Genomic DNA, 20,394 nt, shown 5'->3' with positions numbered 1-20,394 from the left:
AATTCGTAGTTCAGAGTTAAACTGTAGAGCTTAGAATTGGTAGACCTTTTAAACCGACTTTTCAAATCATATAAGTCTTCTAACTTAACCACCGATTTAGGTATAGCATTATCTGTGCTATTTTGTTGTATTTGTCGATCATGATGGTCTTCGTCAATTATTTGATTGGAGTAGGATCCTTCAGAAGTGAGGAAATTTACAATGTCAGGATCGTCATTGAATACTCTCCGGTTTGTAATGTTGTCAGGGATGCGCGGTCTAAAGATTAATTCTATTGAGAATCTATCTGGACTAAAATCTTCGGAGGGAATAAGTCTAGAGGCTACGTTAGCTAACAGGTCTGCGCTCGCATTTTGGAGTCTTGGGATTGACGAAATGTTGAATGCTAGGAAATGTGCAGTCAGATCTTGTACTAAAGATTGATAGTGTTTCAAATGACCTGATAGGCAATGTATGATGTTATGTACCTGCTTGATGACAATCTCAGAGTCTCCAAAGACTTGAAGGTACTTAACGTTCAACCCGATTTCTTTGTATAGGCCTTGCACCAAGGCCTCGTATTCCGCTATATTGTTTGTGCAATCGAATTCAAGTCTGCACATAAGCATGGCCTTATTTCCTTCTGGGCTAATCAAAACGCATCCTGCTCCTGCTCCTTTGTTAGATTTAGAGCCATCAAAATATAATTTCCAAAACAAAGATGTATTTACAGATTTATCTAAAAAATTAACATACTTTGAATTATCAGTTTGGGAAAAATTTTCGACTTGGGACAAAACTGAATTTTCTAAGTAAGGTGAGGTATGAGCATTGAAATTGCCTAGGAAAGAATCTACCGAGTAATTGCCTATGATACTGCTGTTGTATGCTATTGCTTCATTTTCTCCCTCCAATTCCGTTACTATGTACTTCTGGTGTAACTCTCGTTCAACCTTTATTTGATTCGGTTTACCATTGTAGGGTAACCACATGTGCGACCAGTCGGTTGAGAAGTATCCATGGAGTTTTTCGGACCAATCCCTGCTAAGAATCAAGCCATAGAATTCTTGGATATCAGCTACTAGAATGTCAATAACCTGACATACCTTCGGGTTAGACGACAATCTTACAGTCACTTGATTAAGTTCACCAATCACTTCGACTTGAGATCGATCAAGCTGAACTATGCGCACTGCAGATTTTTGTGGTTGAACATTCAACTTGGCACATATTGATCTGGGTAAAATATTCGTTGAAGCACCAGAATCTACCAAACAATTGTGCACATTCTTATTGAAAATTTCATAGGTGAGAAGAAAAGGGGGAGTGTGAGACCTTGATCTTCCTCCAATCAAGGCGATGTCATTTGGATCAACCTTATTGATCATGTTGGTTGGAGGTCTTCCCATGTTGTGGGAAGCTACAGCTGTAGACAAAGATGTAGTAGGCACAGCATGTAATTCTTTCATCATTATCTTCTGTTGTTGTTTCAATTTGCTCAATTCATAAAGAGTGATATTAGCCCTAGTCTTTTTCATGTCATCAATAATATTGTACTCCATTTCATCCGACACAATCAGTGTTCTTGATGGAGATGTTTGGTCTGATTGGACTGGGCTAGATTGAGTCGCTTTAGCGGTTGTTTTCTTTGTTGCGACTTTATCTTTGCTGCAGGGCTTGCGCCCTTCTGCTTAGGGGTAGTTTGGGGAGGATCAATTTGATTTTTGCTTCATGTGCTAACCGGAAATGCTTCTTGATCTCCTTCTTGCGGGAGGATGAAATCCCACATTCCTTGTAGTTCCACAACTTCTTCGTCATCGGTCTACCCTTCAGTGGTATTCTCTTCTTCTTCGGATTCGACGTTTGAGATAGCGTTTGGTGGTTTCACATCCATTGAAGGACTTCTTTTAAAAGCTCTGTAGGGATTTTTTGAAGTTTCTGCCACTTGTCTTTTTATGTCAATCATCTCATTAGACATGGTTTTTAACACTTTTTGTAATCCTTCCAAATCGAAAGGGTCTTTCGTTTGTTTCTTCTTGGGGTCTTCCTTGAAGGAGACTTTCTTAGATTTGCATTCCTCTATCGCAGATCTTTTTTCCAGGGCTACTACGCGTTTCTCTACTGTTATCGCCTCTGTCAAGTTTTCAACTAAGGTTGTCTTATTTGCCCTATCCATGAAGATTGCCAAGTTTGATGGTAAGGCTGTAATATACCATTCACATCTTACTTCTTCGCTGGGTTGGGAAGCAGCAGGAATTTTGTTGAGGATTTTATTGAACCGTAAATTGAAATCTTTGATGGGTTCTCTAGCCTCGGCTTTAAGATTGGATAGGTCATTGATTAACGTCGTCGTTGATCTGTCATCACCAAACTTGGTAAGGAATTGACTTTGAAAAATGTCCCAACTTGTGATAGACTCGAAAGGTAATGAAAAGTACCATGACCCGGCTGTTCCTTGCATTGTATAGGGAAAAAGCTGGACAATAGCATCCTCGTTGGTAACTCCGTTGAGATTGACAGAAAGCATGAAATTATTAATATGCTCTTTAGCTAGCATGCCTGCTTCTGGATTGAATTTGGGTAGCCATTTCTCAGGATGGGCCGGTATTTGGCTCAGGGGTGGAGGCATTAAAACTGCCCCAGGATTGTTCCATGGAGACTGGGCCATCGTCGAGCTACTAGTAAATGAAAGTGCAGAGGATGATCCCTGAGTCTGGGAAGATGAAGATACTATGATCTTTGATGATTGAAGAGGAGGGGTTGTGAAAGATGGATGAGTGGTTTGGAATGAAGATGTGGGTGGCTGACTTTGCGGTGAGGGAGTTGAAATGGACGACGTAGATGAAAGAGTCTCACTGTCAGACTCTAGTGGTGTTTTCCTTGCTCTTTTCCTGGTGGGGAGAGGGAATTCAGTTGGCTGGATGCCAAATTTTTCACTCTTTACTATGGTCAGGGGATGAGTAGGATTGTACTGCGAAGTCACGCTGCTTTGAGATTTATCAGACCTCTGTGTAAAAATAGAAAATCCCTGGAGTTTGCGAATTAGAGTTTGACTTTAGGGGGTTCAATGGTAAATTGGTCTGAAATATTAGGGTATGTAGCAGCGGTTGATACTCGAGCGACCTCTGATTCTGGATTTAAACGTACTGGGGAAGTCGGGGGAGTTGATGAGGGCGATTTACTCTCAGAATGGTATTTAGATTTTGATTTAGGTGTCATTCATAGTTCGGGCCCTCCTTCTAGCGCCAAATATGTTGAAGCCCCGAAAATCGGGTCGACAACAAGGGGGATACCCACCTGGTCCGGACCTTGGTTGGCAGCTCCTTATCCGTTTGGTATAGCAGGTCCGACTGGGGATAATGGGACCAGTTTCCAAATCTAAGGGGTGTGTGTGTGTGTAGAGTTGGATGATGCTGATCTAGGAGTGCTTAAAGCTAATTTAATTCAAACTTCTAAACTAACTCTATGCTATTGTAATCTAATGAGAAACAACACATCTAATCTACGCTAACCCGGGGTGTATTTCTTCTATTATGCGATCTAAAGAGATTTCGAATAATAACTGGTAATAAAGATCATTCAGCTATCATAAGAATAGAAATCAATTAAGATAAACCACTCTGCATAAAAAGTTAAGCAAAATAGTTGTGAACAGCGTATCGCATAATACGTTATTCATATATCAAACACAAATAAATGACTCCACCGTACAGAAGTGCCAAATGGTAACCCACACATTCATGCATTAACATATAAACAACTGAAAACTGTATATCACTTTAAGAATATAAGCAGAAATGGTCAAGAGATAAAAGTACCATTTATGACTGGTTCCACTCATAAGCTTCAAGCAACAACGATTTATCTCTACTTGTTCTAACATCTACTAAGAGTACAAAAGTGCAACATCAGTAGCAGATATCAAATGCAAACATTGATAAATCTCGATCCAACCATTCATCAAAAACCCCCTCCGAGGGTGCAAAAGTGCATGTTCTGAGGACAAGTTTTTTGACAAATTTCTGGACCCTTCTCCAAATGCCTAAGAAGGGTTTAAATACTGCTAACTAATTAATCTTAATTACATAAATTTAGGACACGGTTTTAAATGACCGCCCTTCTACTAAAGCAAAATTATTTCTAAAAATTGAATCTAATTCCTAACCGTTTCTATATTTGCTCCTTAGTGTTGTAAGCATGCAAAATTCGCCTGGGAAGAGTCGGCTAGTCGTCTTCTCCTTTCGTTTGAGCTACGAAAATAGAAATAACAAGCGCTGGCACCACTTTCTGACAAACTAGAAGATATTTTCGAAAATCTTCCTCTGGCTTGGTGTATTCACTTTGTGTATACTTGGTAATAACTCAAATTTCTCTCAAATTGATTCTACTTTTGCTATTTCGGTTTCCGGCCTTGCGAAAGGCTGAATAAGTTAGGGACTTTTCTCTCTGAACAATTTTCTATATTGAAAACTGCCTCCGTTCTTTGTTCCGGGCTTTTCTGGTGCGTTTTCCCTCTTTAGCACCTTTTTTTCTTTTTGCTTTAGCAGGCATAAGCTTCAGGATCTTTTGCAAACATGCTGCTTTTGTGCGCCTTTGATTATGAGTTTTGGATGGCCTATTGACATCAGTATCTGTTGAGTGATACTCTAGAATCTGTGGTCCTGTTGCATGCGGCATCTGTTTGTGAAGGCATCTCTTCTGTGTTCTCCGAGCATTGACGCTTTCCCCTTTTCCTTAGATGTTTCCTGCACATTGCTTTATGTTATTTGTTGTCTTACAGTTTACGCAAAGGAAAAGAGTAATGATGAAAAGATTGACATGAAAGCTTTAAGCTCTAATGAATGCATAATCATGACACCCATAATGAACTAACTCTTCGAAAAACACAACACAATCCTTCTTGGATACTTTGGCGTACAATCATTAATTTCTTCTAAGGCGCGCGCTCAATTTTGGTCTACAGACAGCTTTCCTTAAATACTGTGTCGAGGAAATTTTGCGATGGGTGATTTCTGCGACTCGCATCGCAGTATCAAGGATCGCATCATCAAGATGTGTCATCGCGGGAATTGATGATCGCATTCATCGTAGATCGCAATATCGTAGATCACAACATCATAAATCGCAAATCGCAGATCGCACTTAGTCATCCAATAATTGTGTGCTGCTTATGCGATGTCGCATATCGGCCGTCGGAGATTCCTTAAGTTTTTCATTTAAGAGTGCTTCATAATATATGTGATGCGATGAATTTCGCGTCACTTCTTCGCAGCTTATTATGCGCATAGGAAAACGTTTCACTCTCTTCTCGCGATGCGATACAGCTTTAGGGAGTTAAAATACAAAAAATTTTGATAAAATGTTTTTTGGATTTTTATTAAGGGTCCCCATTTGCTTGGTGTTATCGCTAATACCAAACAAAGAGGGGGGTTTTTGGTGGCCACAACAATGGCGATTCACTGTGAAGAACCAGTTATCTCTGCTTTTCTATTGAATTTTAACTTCCAAAGCAGAAAAATTTTCATACGTCTAAATTTTGTTATGGACAGATAGAGTACATTACGCCTTATCCTATCAATGATATTTTGTCTCAACCTTTTCATATTCCAATTGTTTGTTTCCTCAGGCTTAGTCCTTGTATTCACATCAGACATTACTTGGTCTTTTAAAGAAAAAATAAGGTCTTCTCTGCGTGCTGGCTTTTAAAATATGCTCATTTGTCGTAGGTAGAGCCTCTGCTGCCCGCAAGCGTCCATAGCCTCGACAGGGTTACCTGTTACCCAGCAATGATCCTTTATCCTGCTTAAGGCTATTTACAACTTTTCAGAGAAAAACCCCTTTTGACACTTTTTCCTTTTTTATTCTCTAAAGAACAATGTCTTGGTTTGGTGGCGAAATTATGACACATTCATTCACTTGATTTACACTTTTGCTGAACAAGCTGGCTCGTGATGAGACCCCTTGTCTTTTGATTGCAACAATCTTGAGTCGTTGCCCTGATTTGGTGGACAGTATTGGCAAAGTCAGCGAGTTATAATATCTATGATCATGATAAGCCGGCTCGTGATGAGACCTCTTATTCTTTGAGATACAGTGTTTTCTCGAATTGTTCCTCTGAATGCTGCGATTTCCTTTAGCAGGGAGGAAGTCATTGTTTTTCCTTAAGAAATCTCTGGACGACAATAATAGAGTTTGAAAACAGCAATTTTACAGAGAATATTTATTTTATTATTGATACCTTTCATTGTGCTGATATAAAACAATTTTTCACCAAAGGTTGCTTTCATCAAATTTTTTGAAGTTGAAACTAGTATCATATCTAGGCTAAAGTTAACTCTACCTGTCCATAATAAAAATCAGATTTTTCGAAAAATTTTGCTACTTATACAAGCGAAAAAAGCTCAAAATCTGATAGAGAATTGGTGTCTTTTTCATGAACCCCTTTAGTAACCATCTACAACTGGTTTTATTTATAAGGAAGGGAAAAACAAATAAAAACTAAAACTATCCTACAAAATAGAAGAGTGATCTTCTATGGAAAATATATTTTAAGGATCTGTCCATTAACAGGCAAAGAATCCCTTCGACCTACTAAATCCTACAACACAAACGTTGATGGGCCTATGACTTCTACAATCTGAAAAGGACCAAGCCACATCTTCTGAAATTTTGTATGTTTTCCCTTTTCTTCATGAGCCTTATCCCATTTCAAAACTAAATCTCCCATCTGAAAATTCTTTCTGGTCATTATGCTTGAGTCAAAAGAGGATTTTATCAGCGCTTGGTGATGAGCATGGGTTTTCTTAGCTTGTTCTCGTCGTTCTTCTAATTTAATTATTTCCATTTGTCTTAGTTGTATGGAGGAAGTAGATACCTCATCGATGTGTTGTACTAAAGACAAAGAGGGGATGACTAAGTGAGTTGGAAGAACCACTTCTTTCCCATAAACTAAATTAAAGGGAGAAGTGCCGATTGAAGCTTTCTTCATTATTCTATCTGCCCATAAAGCATTTACCAACGCTTTGTGCCAATTCTTTTGGTTCTGGTCAACTGTTCTTTTAATAATCCTAATTAGGTTTTTATTTTTCGATTCAGCCAATCCATTACCTTGCGGATAGTAGTTGGCCGAATATTTCAGCTTGAACCCTCTTTTAAGTGCAAACTCAGTCATTGTATTTCCAGAAAAGTACGAGGCATTATCAAACATTAAAGCTGTTGGCAATCCAAACCTAATGATTATAAATTGATCTATGAATTCAATAATGTTTTCAGAATTAGCTGTCTTGAGAGGAACTGCTTCTACCCATTTAGTAAAATAATCTGTTGCTGTGAGGATGTACCTATGCTGCTTAGAAGAGTGAGGAACGATCTCACCTATTATGTCCAAGCCCCACTGACTGAATGGTTGCTCGATGTTTACCGGCTGTAGTGGCATGGATGGTTTCTTTTGTCTCCCTGCAGCAGTCTGGCAGACTTGCCATCTCCTCACGTAACTGTGTGAGTCTTTGAATAGCATGGGCCAATAATATCCTACACGTAAGATTTTATGTGCAGTAGCATCTCCAGCATAGTGTCCGCCTGCTGGTCCATCGTGGAGTTCCTACAAAACCTTTTCGGCTTCAGTTTTCTCAAGACACCTAAGAAGCACAGAATCGTAATTCCTTTTAAAGAGAACATCATTTATGAGCTGGTATTGTTTAGTTTTCAGTCTCAGAGCTCTTTTCTTGGTGTGATCCAGGTGTGATGGAGCATACCCGTTCTTAAGATAATAAATGGTGTCTGCATATAATGATTCTGCATCGTTTAGGCTTACCTCATACGTCTGTACCTCCTCAGATGAATTCTCAGGAATTTGCGATGCTCCAGCCAACATTTTGCAGAAGCCTTGACCTCTTACAATGCTTGCTGGTTTGATCTCAAGATCATATTCTTGTAAAGCGGTGATCCAATTTGCTCTTTTTTCACCCACATCCTTATTTATTAGAAGATTTCTTACCGCTGGAAACGATACTATGACCTTAGTATGGGCTTTAAGTAAGAAAGGTCTGAAATATTTGATCGCTTTGAAAACAGCATATGCCTGTTTCTCCACGTCTGAATAGTTGAGTTCAGCACCTTGTAAATTTGTGCTAAAAAATGCGATTGGAGCTTCTGCTTTCTCTTGATTTGCTTGAGTTAGAATCGCGGCATATGATTTCTCTGAGGCAAATGTGTATAAGATAAAAGATTCTGAAAAATTCGGGGTTGCTAAAGATGGAGCGTTAATGATAGCTTGTTTGATCAGGTTGAATGCTTCATGCTCATCTTGACCCCATTTAAAATTTGAATTCTTTTTAATCATGTTTTTTAAAGGAGAAACAATCCGTGAAAAATCTGGGACAAATCTCTTCACAAAATTGATTTGACCAAGCAAAGATTGCATGGCTTTTTTCTTATGAGGTATGGATATTTCAGAAATTTCTTTGATTCTGTCAGGCTCAATGTGAATACCATATTTTGACACTATGAATCCTAGAAGTTTTCCTTCACTTAATGCGAAAAAAGATTTCTTTGGGTTAAGTGAAATCCCATACCTTAAACATCGTTGAAAGATTTGTTTCAAGTCTTTGAGATGGTCGCTTCGCTTCTTGGAGTACACTGTTATATCATCCAGGTAAACCACTACAGATTTATTGACTAAACCCTTGAATGCGATGTCCATGGCTCTCTGAAATGTAGCGCCGGCATTGATCAAACCAAATGGCATCTTCCGATATGCGTATGTGCCCCATTTAGTTCGGAATGTGGTTTTTAACTGATCATCGGGATGTACCAACACTTGATTGTATCCTGAAAATCCATCCAAAAAAGACATTAATTCTGAGCCTGCTACTGCCTGTAATATCTGCTCCATAGGTGGGAGGGGAAAATTGTCTTTTTGACAGGCTTTGTTGAGATTCCGAAAATCAATACAGATTCTAATATCTCCGTTTTTCTTTCTAACGGGTACCATATTGGAGACCCATTTGGAATGTCTGACGGGGAAAATTATTCTGGCTCTTAATAACTTATTTAGCTCAGTTTTTATCTGATTTTCTAAATTGGGGTGGATTTTTCTGAGTTTCTGTTGGACAGGTTTTTCATTGTCAATCATAGGGATAGTATGTTGAATGATAGAAGTGTCGTATGTCTTCAGCTCATCGTAATTCCAGGAAAAAACATTTTTGTATTGTCTCAAAAGACGGATATACGCTAATTTTTCTTCAGGGGCTAGGCCGTGGCCTAGATTAACGTTTTGTGGTTTATCATTGGTTCCTAGGTTTACTAATTCGTAGTTCAGAGTGAACTGTAGAGCTTAGAATTTGTAGACCTTTTAAACTGACTTTTCAAATCATATAAGTCTTCTAACTTAACCACCGATTTAGGTATAGCATTATCTGTGCTATTTTGTTGTATTTGTCGATCATGATGGTCTTCATCAATTATTTGATTGGAGTAGGATCCTTCATAAGTGAGGAAATTTACAATGTCAGGATCGTCATTGAATACTCTCCAGTTTGTAATGTTGTCAGGGATGGGCGGTCTAAAGATTAATTCTATTGAGAATCTATCTGGAATAAAATCTTCGGAGGGAATAAGTCTAGAGGCTACGTTAGCTAACAGGTCTGCGCTCGCATTTTGGAGTCTTGGGATTGACGAAATGTTGAATGCTAGGAAATGTGTAGTCAGATCTTGTACTAAAGATTGATAGTGTTTCAAATGACCTGATAGGCAATGTATGGTGTTACGTACCTGCTTGACGACAATCTCAGAGTCTCCAAAGACTTGAAGGTACTTAACATTCAACCCGATTGCTTTGTATAGGCCTTGCACCAAGGCCTCGTATTCCGTTGTATTGTTTGTGCAATCGAATTCAAGTCTGCACGTAAGCATGGTCTTATTTCCTTCTGGGCTAATCAAAACGCATCCTGCTCCTACTCCTTCGTTAGATTTATAGCCATCAAAATATAATTTCCAAAACAAAGATGTATTTACAGGTTTATCTAAAAAATTAACACAATTTGAATTATCAGTTTGGGAAAAAATTTCGACTTGGGACAGAACTGAATTTTCTAAGTAAGGTGAGGTATGAGCATTGAAATTGCCTAGGAAAGAATCTACTGAGTAATTGCCTATGATACTGCTGTTGCATGCTATTGCTTCATTTTCTCCCTCCAATTCCATTACTATGTACTTCTGGTGTAACTCTCGTTCAACCTTTATTTGATTTGTTTTACCATTGTAGGGTAACCACATGTGCGACCAGTCGGTTGAGAAGTATCCATGGAGTTTTTCGGACCAATCCCTGCTAAGAATCAAGCCATAGGATTCTGGGATATCAACTACTAGAATGTCAATAACCTGACATACCTTCGGGTTATACGAAAATCTTATGGTCACTTGATTAAGTTCACCAATCACTTCGACTTGAGATCGATCAAGCTGAACTATGCGCACTGCGGATTTTTTTGGTTGAACATTCAACTTGGCACATATTGATCTGGGTAAAATATTTGTTGAAGCACCAGAATCTACCAAACAATTGTGCACATTCTTATTGAAAATTTCATAGGTGAGAAGAAAAGGGGGAGTGTGAGACCTTGATCTTCCTCCAATCAAGGCGATGTCATTTGGATCAACCTTATTGATCGTGTTGGTTGGAGGTCTTCCCATGTTGTGGGAAGCTACAGCTGTAGGCAAAGATGTAGTAGGCACGGCATGTAATTCTTTCATCATTATCTTCTGTTGATGTTTCAATTTGCTCAATTCATAAAGAGTGATATTAGCCCTAGTATTTTTCATGTCATCAATAATATTGTACTCCATTTCATCCGACACAATCAGTGTTCTTGATGGAGGTGTTTGGTCCGATTGGACTGGGCTAGATTGAGTCGCTTTAGCGGTTGTTTTCTTTGTTGCGACTTTATCTTTTGCTGCAGGGCTTGCGCCCTTCTGCTTAGGGGTAGTTTGGGGAGGATCAAGTTGATTTTTGCTTTGTGTGCTAACCGAAAATTCTTCTTGATATTCTTCTTGTGGGAGGATGAAATCCCACATTCCTTGTAGTTCCACAACTTCTTCATCATCGGTCTTCCCTTCAGTGGTATTCTCTTCTTCTTCCTCTTCTTCGGATTCGACGTTTGAGATAGTGTTTGGTGGTTTCACATCCATTGAAGGACTTCTTTTAAAAGCTCTCTAGGGCTTTTTTGAAGAAGTTTCTGCCACTTGTTTTTTTATGACAATCATCTTATTGGACATGGTTTTTAACACTTTTTGTAATCCTTCCAAATCGAAAGGGTCTTTCGTTTGTTTCTTCTTGGGGTCTTCCTTGAAGGAGACTTTCTTAGATTTGCATTCCTCTATCGCAGATCTTTTTTCCAGGGCTACTACGCGTTTCTCTACTGCTATCGCCTCTGTCAAGTTTTCAACTAAGGTTGTCTTATTTTCCCTATCCACGAAGATTGCCAAGTTTGATGGTAAGGCCGTAATATACCATTCACATCTTACTTCTTCGCTGGGTTGGGAAGCAGCGGGAATTTTGTTGAGGATTTTATTGAACCGTAAATTGAAATCTTTGATGGGTTCTCTAGCCTCGGCTTTAAGATTGGATAGGTCATTGATTAACGTCGTCGTTGATCTGTCATCACCAAACTTGGTAAGGAATTGACTTTGAAAAATGTCCCAACTTGTGATAGACCCGGAAGGTAATGAAAAGTACCATGACCCGGCTGTTCCTTGCATTGTATAGGGAAAAATCTGGACAGCAGCATCCTCATTTGTAACTCCGTTGAGATTGAATGAAAGCATGAAATTATTAATATGCTCTTTAGCTAGCATGCCTGCTTCTGGATTGAATTTGGGTAGCCATTTCTCAGGATGGGCCAGTATTTGGCTCAAGGGTGGAGGCATTAAAACTGCCCCAGGATTGTTCCATGGAGACTGGGCCATCGTGGAGCTGCTAGTAAATGAAAGTGCAGAGGATGATCCCTGAGGCTGGGAAGATGAAGATACTATGATCTTTGATGATTGAAGAGGAGGGGTTGTGAAAGATGGATGAGTGGTTTGGAATGAAGATGTGGGTGGCTGACTTCGCGGTGAGGGAGTTGAAATGGACGACGTAGATGAAAGAGTCTCACTGTCAGACTCTGGTGGTGTTTTCCTTGCTCTTTTCCTGGTGGGGAGAGGGAATTCAGTTGGCTGGATGCCAAATTTTTCACTCTTTAATCTGGTCAGGGGATGAGCAGGATTGTACTGCGAAGTCACGCTGCTTTGAGATTTATCAGACCTCTGTGTAAAAATAGAAAATCCCTCGAGTTTGTGAATTAGAGTTTGAACTTCAGCGGTTTCAATGGTAAATTGGTCTGAAATATTAGGGTATGTAGCAGCGGTTGATACTCGAGCGACTTCTGATTCTGGATTTAAACGTACTGGGGAAGTCGGGGAAGTTGATGAGGGCGATTTACTCTCAGAATGGTATTTAGATTTTGATTTAGGTGCCATTCATAGTTCGGGCCCTCCTTCTAGCGCCAAATATGTTGAAGCCCCGAAAATCGGGTCGACAACAAGGGGGATACCCACCCAGTCCGGACCTTGGTTGGCAGCTCCTTATCCGTTTGGTATAGCGGGTCTGACTAGGGATAATGGGACCAGTTTCCCAATCTAAGGGGTGTGTGTGTGTGTGTAGAGTTGGATGATGCTGATCTAGGAGTGCTTAAAGCTAATTTAATTCAAACTTCTAAACTAACTCTATGCTATTGTAATCTAATGAGAAACAACACATCTAATCTACGCTAACCTGTGGTGTATTTCTTCTATTATGCAATCTAAAGAGATTTCGAACAATAACTGGTAATAAAGATCATTCGGCTATCATAAGAATAGAAATCAATTAAGATAAACCACTCTGCATAAAAAGTTAAGCAAAACAGTTGTGAACAGCATATCGCATAATAAGTTATTCATATATCAAACACAAATAAATGACTCCACCATACAGAAGTGCCAAATGGTAACCCACACATTCATGCATTAACATATAAACAACTGAAAACTGTATATCACTTTAAGAATATAAGCAGAAATGGTCAAGAGATAAAAGTACCATTTATGACTGGTTCCACTCATAAGCTTCAAGCAACAATGATTTATCTCTACTTGTTCTAACATCTTCTAAGAGTACAAAAGTGCAACATCAATAGCAGATATCAAATGCAAACATTGATAAATCTCGATCCAACCATTCATCAAAAACCCCCTCCGAGGGTGCAAAAGTGCATGTTCTGAGGACAAGTTTTTTGACAAATTTCTGGACCCTTCTCCAAATGCCTAAGAAGGGTTTAAATACTGCTAACTAATTAATCTTAATTACATAAATTTAGGACACGGTTTTAAATGACCGCCCTTCCACTAAAGCAAAATTATTTCTAAAAATTGAATCTAATTCCTAACCGTTTCTGTATTTTCTCCTTAGAGTTGTAAGCATGCAACATTCGCCTGGGAAGAGTCGGCTAGTCATCTTCTCCTTTCGTTTGAGCTACGAAAATAGAAATAACAAGCACTAGCACCACTTTCTGGCAAACTAGAAGATATTTTCGAAAATCTTCCTCTGGCTTGGTGTATTCACTGTGTGTATACTTGGTAATAACTCAAATTTCTCTCAAACTGATTCTGCTTTTGCTATTTCGGTTTCTGGCCTTGAGAATGACTGAATAAGTTAGGGACTTTGCTCTCTGAACAATTTTCTGTATTGAAAACTGCCTCCGTTCTTTGTTCCGGGCTTTTCTGGTGCGTTTTCCCTCTTTAGCGCCTTTTTTTCTTTTTTCTTTAGCAGGCATAAGCTTCAGGATCTTTTGCAAACATGCTGCTTTTGTGCGCCTTTGATTATGAGTTTTGGATGGCCTATTGACATCAGTATCTGTTGAGTGATACTCTGGAATCTGTGGTCCTATTGCATGCGGCATCCGTTTGTGAAGGCATCTCTTCTCTGTTCTCCGAGCATTGACGCTTTCCCCTTTTCCTTAGATGTTTCCTGCACATTGCTTTATGTTATTTGATGTCTTACAGTTTACGCAAAGGAAAAGAGCAATGATGAAAAGATTGACATGAAAGCTTTAAGCTCTAATGAATGCATAATCATGACACCCATAATGAACTAACTCTTCGAAAAACACAACACAATCCTTCTTGGATACTTTGGCGTACAATCATTAATTTCTTTTAAGGCACGCGCCCAATTTTGGTCTACAAACAGCTTTCCTTAAATACTGTGCCAAGGAAATTTTGCGATGGGTGATTTCTGCGACTCGCATCGCAGTATCAAGGATCGCATCATCAAGATGTGTCATCGCAGGAATTGATGATCGCATTCATCGTAGATCGCAATATCGCAGATCGCAACATCGCAAATCACAAATCGTACATCGCAAATCGCAGATGCACTTAGTCATCCAATCATTGTGTGCTGCTTATGCGATGTTGCGATATGCGACGTTGCATATCGGCTGTCGGAGATTCCTTAAGTTTTTCATTTAAGAGTGCTTCATAATATATGCGATGCGATGAATTTCGTGTCGCTTCCTCGCAGCTTATTATGCGCATAGGAAAACGTTTCACTCTCTTCTCGCGATGCAATACAGCTTAGGGAGTTAAAATACAAAAAAATTTGATAAAATGTTTTTTGGATTTTTATTAAGGGTCCCCATTTGCTTGGTGTTATCGCTAATACCAGACAAAGAGGGGGGTTGTTGGTGGCCACAACAGAACTCAAAAAGCCTTTGTGACCCTTGCAAACAACAAATTCTCTCATAGACCTCTGCCATTGCTCCACAGACACTACAGATAGCCTAGCTCATTCATCAGTCCATACCAGAACCGTACGAACCTCTGCAGTCGCCATCAACCACCATTTATAGTCAATTTCGCCCAATTCCAGGTATTTAACCGTGGAATACCAACTCCATTGTCAAATTCCAAGTAAATTCACCCTCATAACATTGTTAATTAAGTAAAAAATATCAAATTTTACTTTAATTTTAACACTTTGAGCCATAACCATCTGCAAGACCTCCGTTTACCTAAAAAACCCTTTGAAAAATCCCAAAAAACCTTGCTGAAACTCCCAGAGCATAATTCAAATCCACAAGAACTGAATTATGGTTGCCCCCATCACCATGGACGTTAGACCCATTACCACCCCCAATTTAGACCTAGACCACCTTCCCCTAGCTGACAGGGACTTCCAGATAAAAGATACTACTGCCCTAGAGCCCCTGCTCAAAGTGCATTGTCAAAGTAGGGACAAATACCTCAACCATGCTGATGAAATTGGCCTGTGGGAGTCAAATTTTCCCAAATACCAGTTCCCCCAAGTTCACATATTTCTAAAAATTGTCCATATGTGCTATGCATGCTACGTCCCCAGCCATAGAACCATAATGTCTCATGACCAGAAGGTCCTATTCACCATCACAGCTGAGTCCATTAATGAAATGTTGTAGTTCCAACCAGGGCCAAACCTAACCCCACTCTCAATTGGAGACCTATTGGACTAGTATCCCAAGCTAAGCTCTGCAAAATTGGCCCAGCTATTCCAAACCTTCATTAGAGAGGAAAAACACATCCCCAAGGACTCCCCTCCATATGTATCAGCCATTTTCTCTCCATGGGGCCAAAACATTGTAGCCATGATATCATGTGTTTTAGGTTATACCACAAGTGAGTACATTGATGAAATTATCCTTGCTTTCATGTCCATCTATACCCCAGGACAACCTCCTACAACCATATATGACTTTGCCACATTCATAGCTGATAGAATGCATGAGAAATTCACAAGAATGGGAAATGAGAGGGTGTTCAAATACTCTTCTATATTATACCATCTATTTTTGTACTATCAGTCAGAGAAGTTTCCCTTTACTCTCCAAAAGCTTGACACCAAGGGCCAGCCCAGATCTGTAATCTTTTGGACCCCACTTTTCCATGAGTTTAGATCACCATATACCTACTCAAACTTTATAGATTCTTTTGTGCATCCAATCATGACTATGCTCACTAGGAATCCTCCACCTAGGATAAGCCCAGAAATAAAGAGAGTCCTCCAGCTTTCCAAGCAGACCAAAGTGGGTGACTAGTACCTTTATCAAAACCACACAAAAATCAGAATATATGGTTGCATGCTTGCACCATATAAGTTGCCAAGATACCTCCCTATGAGGTTGTTTGCCTTAGAGTATTACAGAAAAATCATCAATGCAGATGAAGTCAACTTCGTCAATGCCAAGAAGAAGGCCTATTTTAAAATCAAAGATCAATTAGGTCCCTTCATATGCAATTCTAGAGAGGCAGGGAAAGAGGTAGACCTAATCCTGCAAAGAATGAAGTTCCAAAGGAGTTTTATATGGAGATATGACCCTTTGGAATTAATTACCAAGAAGAGGCAAAAGGTCAAGCTAGGACCTTTCATCCACCACCCCATACCAGAAATAGAGGCATATGCCAATCAAACAGAATGGGTGGAAGGTACTCTAGTAGACCAAGATAGCACAAGAGTAGATGTAGAAAATGCTCTGATTGATTTAGAAAAGCAGCTTGATGACAACTCTTTTTTGTAGGTACCAGAAGAGAAAGAAAGAACCATGAGTACCCTTCTAGTCATGCAGACTCCTTAGAATGAGGAGAAAATTCCAAAAAGAAACAGAGAGGGAGCTTCCACATCAGGGATGGACACCTCAAATTTGCAACAGGAAACAAGCAAGAGGCAAAGACTCAATCCGACCTCTGAACAAGAATACACAGAAGATTCGGCATAGGTTACAAACATAGAAGTAGGAAGAAGTAGGCCTACCACTCCATCTGAAGGCATGCAAGAGCCTTCCACATCACAGACTCAGATGTTGGAAAGGTAGCTTAGTGTGGAAGTGTCTTCATTCAGTAGGCCTACTGATAGAGACCAGGACATAAAGGAAAGATACAAGGAAATCAAAGCAAGAAATGAGAGGCTTAAGGCCCAAACATATGCTCAATACCTGAAACTGACTCCTACAAATCAAACAAGGCTAATGTCAGCCTTTGACATTAAAGAGGGGAAGCTACAAATGTCTTTCATCAAACCTACAGCTCAGCAGCCCAAGACAACATCTGATTTCAAAAAGGTTGACTTTGAAGTGTTGGCCAGGGATATCCATCCCATAGACCAGATTGAACTACACAAACAGGCTGGAGAGATGATATACTCCACCCTGATAGGTAAAGCCATAGCTTCTCATCAGCTACAGAACTCTTTGAACAACATTTCTGCACAATTTCAGTTAGAGAAGGCCTCCTCACAGGCCAAGGATACAAGGATCAAGTCCTTAGAGGACTTAGTGATTGAATTGGGACACGATCCCAAGGATATAAAAGCTACAGAGAAGCTTATAAAGAAGAAAAATGATGATATTGCTGCACTTAAGAGGCAATTAAAAATACCCTAGCTACAACATCCTCAAACTCTAGAAGTTGTAGAGGGCCAAACCAGAAATGAGGAGTTGATGGACTTGGTCCTAAAGCTGAATGATCAATTAAAGGAGATAGAAAAGGAGTTAGACACTTTAATTCAATTGAAGCAAAGCGACATGGCCACAACTTCCAAAGATGTCATCCCTATAGTATCCACAACAGTCCCTTCTACACTGGTAGCTTCATTGGCACCTACAGCTCCACCTGCCACAACATTGCTAGTCACAGCAGAATCTACAACAACAGGTGCATCAGGTGAGAAAGCAGTAGAATTGGTTAAATCCATGGAAGGGATGTCTATCTAGGCCACAAAAATGAATAGATTGAGAGAAAAGGTGGCAAGTTTGGAAACTGACTACAAACTTGCCCAACTTAAGCAAAAGGAAGAAGCACAAAAGGCCCAAAGAATGAGTGAAAGGATCAAAGTCTTAGAGAAAGACTTAACACTAGAGAAACCTCTTGGGAAAACCAAGGAGATGTTATGGGACAATATCATTGACTCCGTCAAGGATATTTGGCCATCAATTCAAGTTATTTTTGAGCAGACAGAGTTAGTAAAGATAGCTACAGAAGCTATCCAAAAGGTCAAAGAAGAATTAGGAGACATGCTTGAGGATGCCAATAGACTCATCCACTTCCTCAACAGAAAAAATAGGTATGAGCTCCAAGAACTCAACATAGAAGACAAGACTGAAACCATCTTGGAAATAAGGAAGGTCCTTTCCAAAAGGAACCTTATGCTTAACTTAGAAGAAAAGTGCCACAACATGTAGATAGCCATTGACAGGTTCATGGCTAAATTCCAAATTTTGAGGGAGAAAGGTTTGCCTATTCCTTTGGTTATCAATGACAAACTCATGACACAGTTGGACTATGATAACAAACTCAGATAGTTGGCTAAGGAACAAGCAAGCACTTCATCCATAAAAGCCCTGCCAATAGGAAAAGTTCTGTACAACACATTTGAAAACTTGTTTTTCCTTGAGCATGAGATAAAACATTTATTCCTCACCAAGCCCAATTTTGCCAAGTATACTGAAGCTGATGAGATCTATAGGAGGATGATGAATGTAAAGTTACCTGATGCAGAATGGTGGGAGACAATGACTGATTTACTGTGATAAATTTATAGCAAAAAGTTACTACACAGTAAAAGTAAAAGCAGCCAGGTAAATAGATGAAGACAGGGTAGCATGGTCAAAGAGTATCAGGTGAAAGATAAAAATTGAAGAAGATTCCAACGTGAAAGATCACAACTACAAGCTAGCATAAAGGGCTACAAACTCAACCATAAAAGCCAGTAGTACCAAATAAAAAGGGACAACATGAAATAGTTCATTAGCTGTCTCTATCTTCTTGCAAGAAGATATTTGTATTTCCTAGAATAAATCTCAAGTTTGTTTTGAGATATTTTGTAATAATTTTTTGTATAAATACTTCACAATTCAAAGTATGTAGGGTGGATTCTTAGACATTTCTATAGACTTTCCTTGATCAAAGACTGTAAGCTATTGTATCACTGTTTGGACCAGCAAGCTAGATTAATGAATAAAGCCAAGACATTTCATAGGATTCATGTGTAGTGCGAAGTACAAACAAGTATTTTCCCTTGTGATTGTTATCTTTCTTTTAAAGTTTTTCCATAATATTTAATGTATCTAAAATCTGAATGCTATAATATGGAATGATATCTCAGAATTTGCTTCATTGCACTCTGTTTTGACTATTATGCATTTTAATGTTTTTTGCTAATTATCTGAGTTAAGGAATTCTTCATTGCTCCTTAGTTTAGGTAGTTTCCCTCTAATCTATAGTAAAGGATTCTTAATTTCCCTTTGCTCATGATTAACCCCTATTTCCTCATCTTAATCCCGGTCTGAGAATTCTTAAGTGCTCTCTCACCCTGGTTAAGATCATTTCACCCATTCAACCTAAAGACCTGTACTTCACTCTGCTAGCTTGCCCTTTGAACACTCCCTTTAATGAGTTAATCCCAGTTCTGCTGTCCATATTTGACTCCATAGCCCAATGGTCTAGAGACTTCATTCTATCCATATGTTTTAAGGATCCCACCATCCAACCTTCAATACAAATCCAAAACCCCCTAAAATTTAAGAACTATCCTAAAATCCCAGCAAACAAAGCTAAATCATATAGAGAGAGCCCTCTCTGAGTCATAGGTTTGCTAGAGCCTATACTTAAAAGATTCGTTTGTGGTTACCTTGGTATTTTCCTTCTTCTGATAACTTCTAGGGAAAATTATAAGTGATAACATACAGGATGTCAGTCATGGAGAATGTAGAAATCAAGATACAAATCAAAGAGTTGCTAGATAAATGGGTCATCAGACCAAGCACATCAGAATGCAGGTCACCGATTATTTTAGTACCAAAGAAATATGGTACATGGCGCATGTGTGTGGATTTCAGAGCCTTGAACAAGATCATGGTAAAGAATCATTACCCTCTTCATCGAATTTATGATTTACTTGATCAGTTGAAAGATGTTATGTATTTCACTAAGTTAGACTTGAGAAGCGACTATCATCATATTAGGATTGCTGAAGGAGATATATGGAAGACAACTTTCAAAACAAAGAAAGGTTTGTTTGAATGGTTGGTTATGCCATTTGGGCTTTGTAATGCTCTTGCAACATTCATTAAAGTCATGAATGATGTCTTAAGGACTTTTATTGATGATTTTGTGATTGTCTACTTAGATGACATATTGATTTTCAGTAAAACCCGCGAAGAACATGTCAAACATGTTAGGGAAGTATTAGATCTCTTGAAGAGAGAAAATTTGTTTTTAAAGATGTCTAAATGTGAATTTGGAAATACCTCGTTAGTGTTTTTGGGACATATCGTTGGAGGGGGTGAATTGAACATAGATCCCTCAACT

Source organism: Pinus tabuliformis, chromosome 3_2, assembly GCF_031772625.1.
Source record: "Pinus tabuliformis cultivar Carrire ecotype Pingquan chromosome 3_2, CPIR1, whole genome shotgun sequence".
Lineage (NCBI taxonomy): Eukaryota > Viridiplantae > Streptophyta > Pinopsida > Pinales > Pinaceae > Pinus > Pinus tabuliformis.
This window is presented reverse-complemented; position numbering follows the sequence as displayed.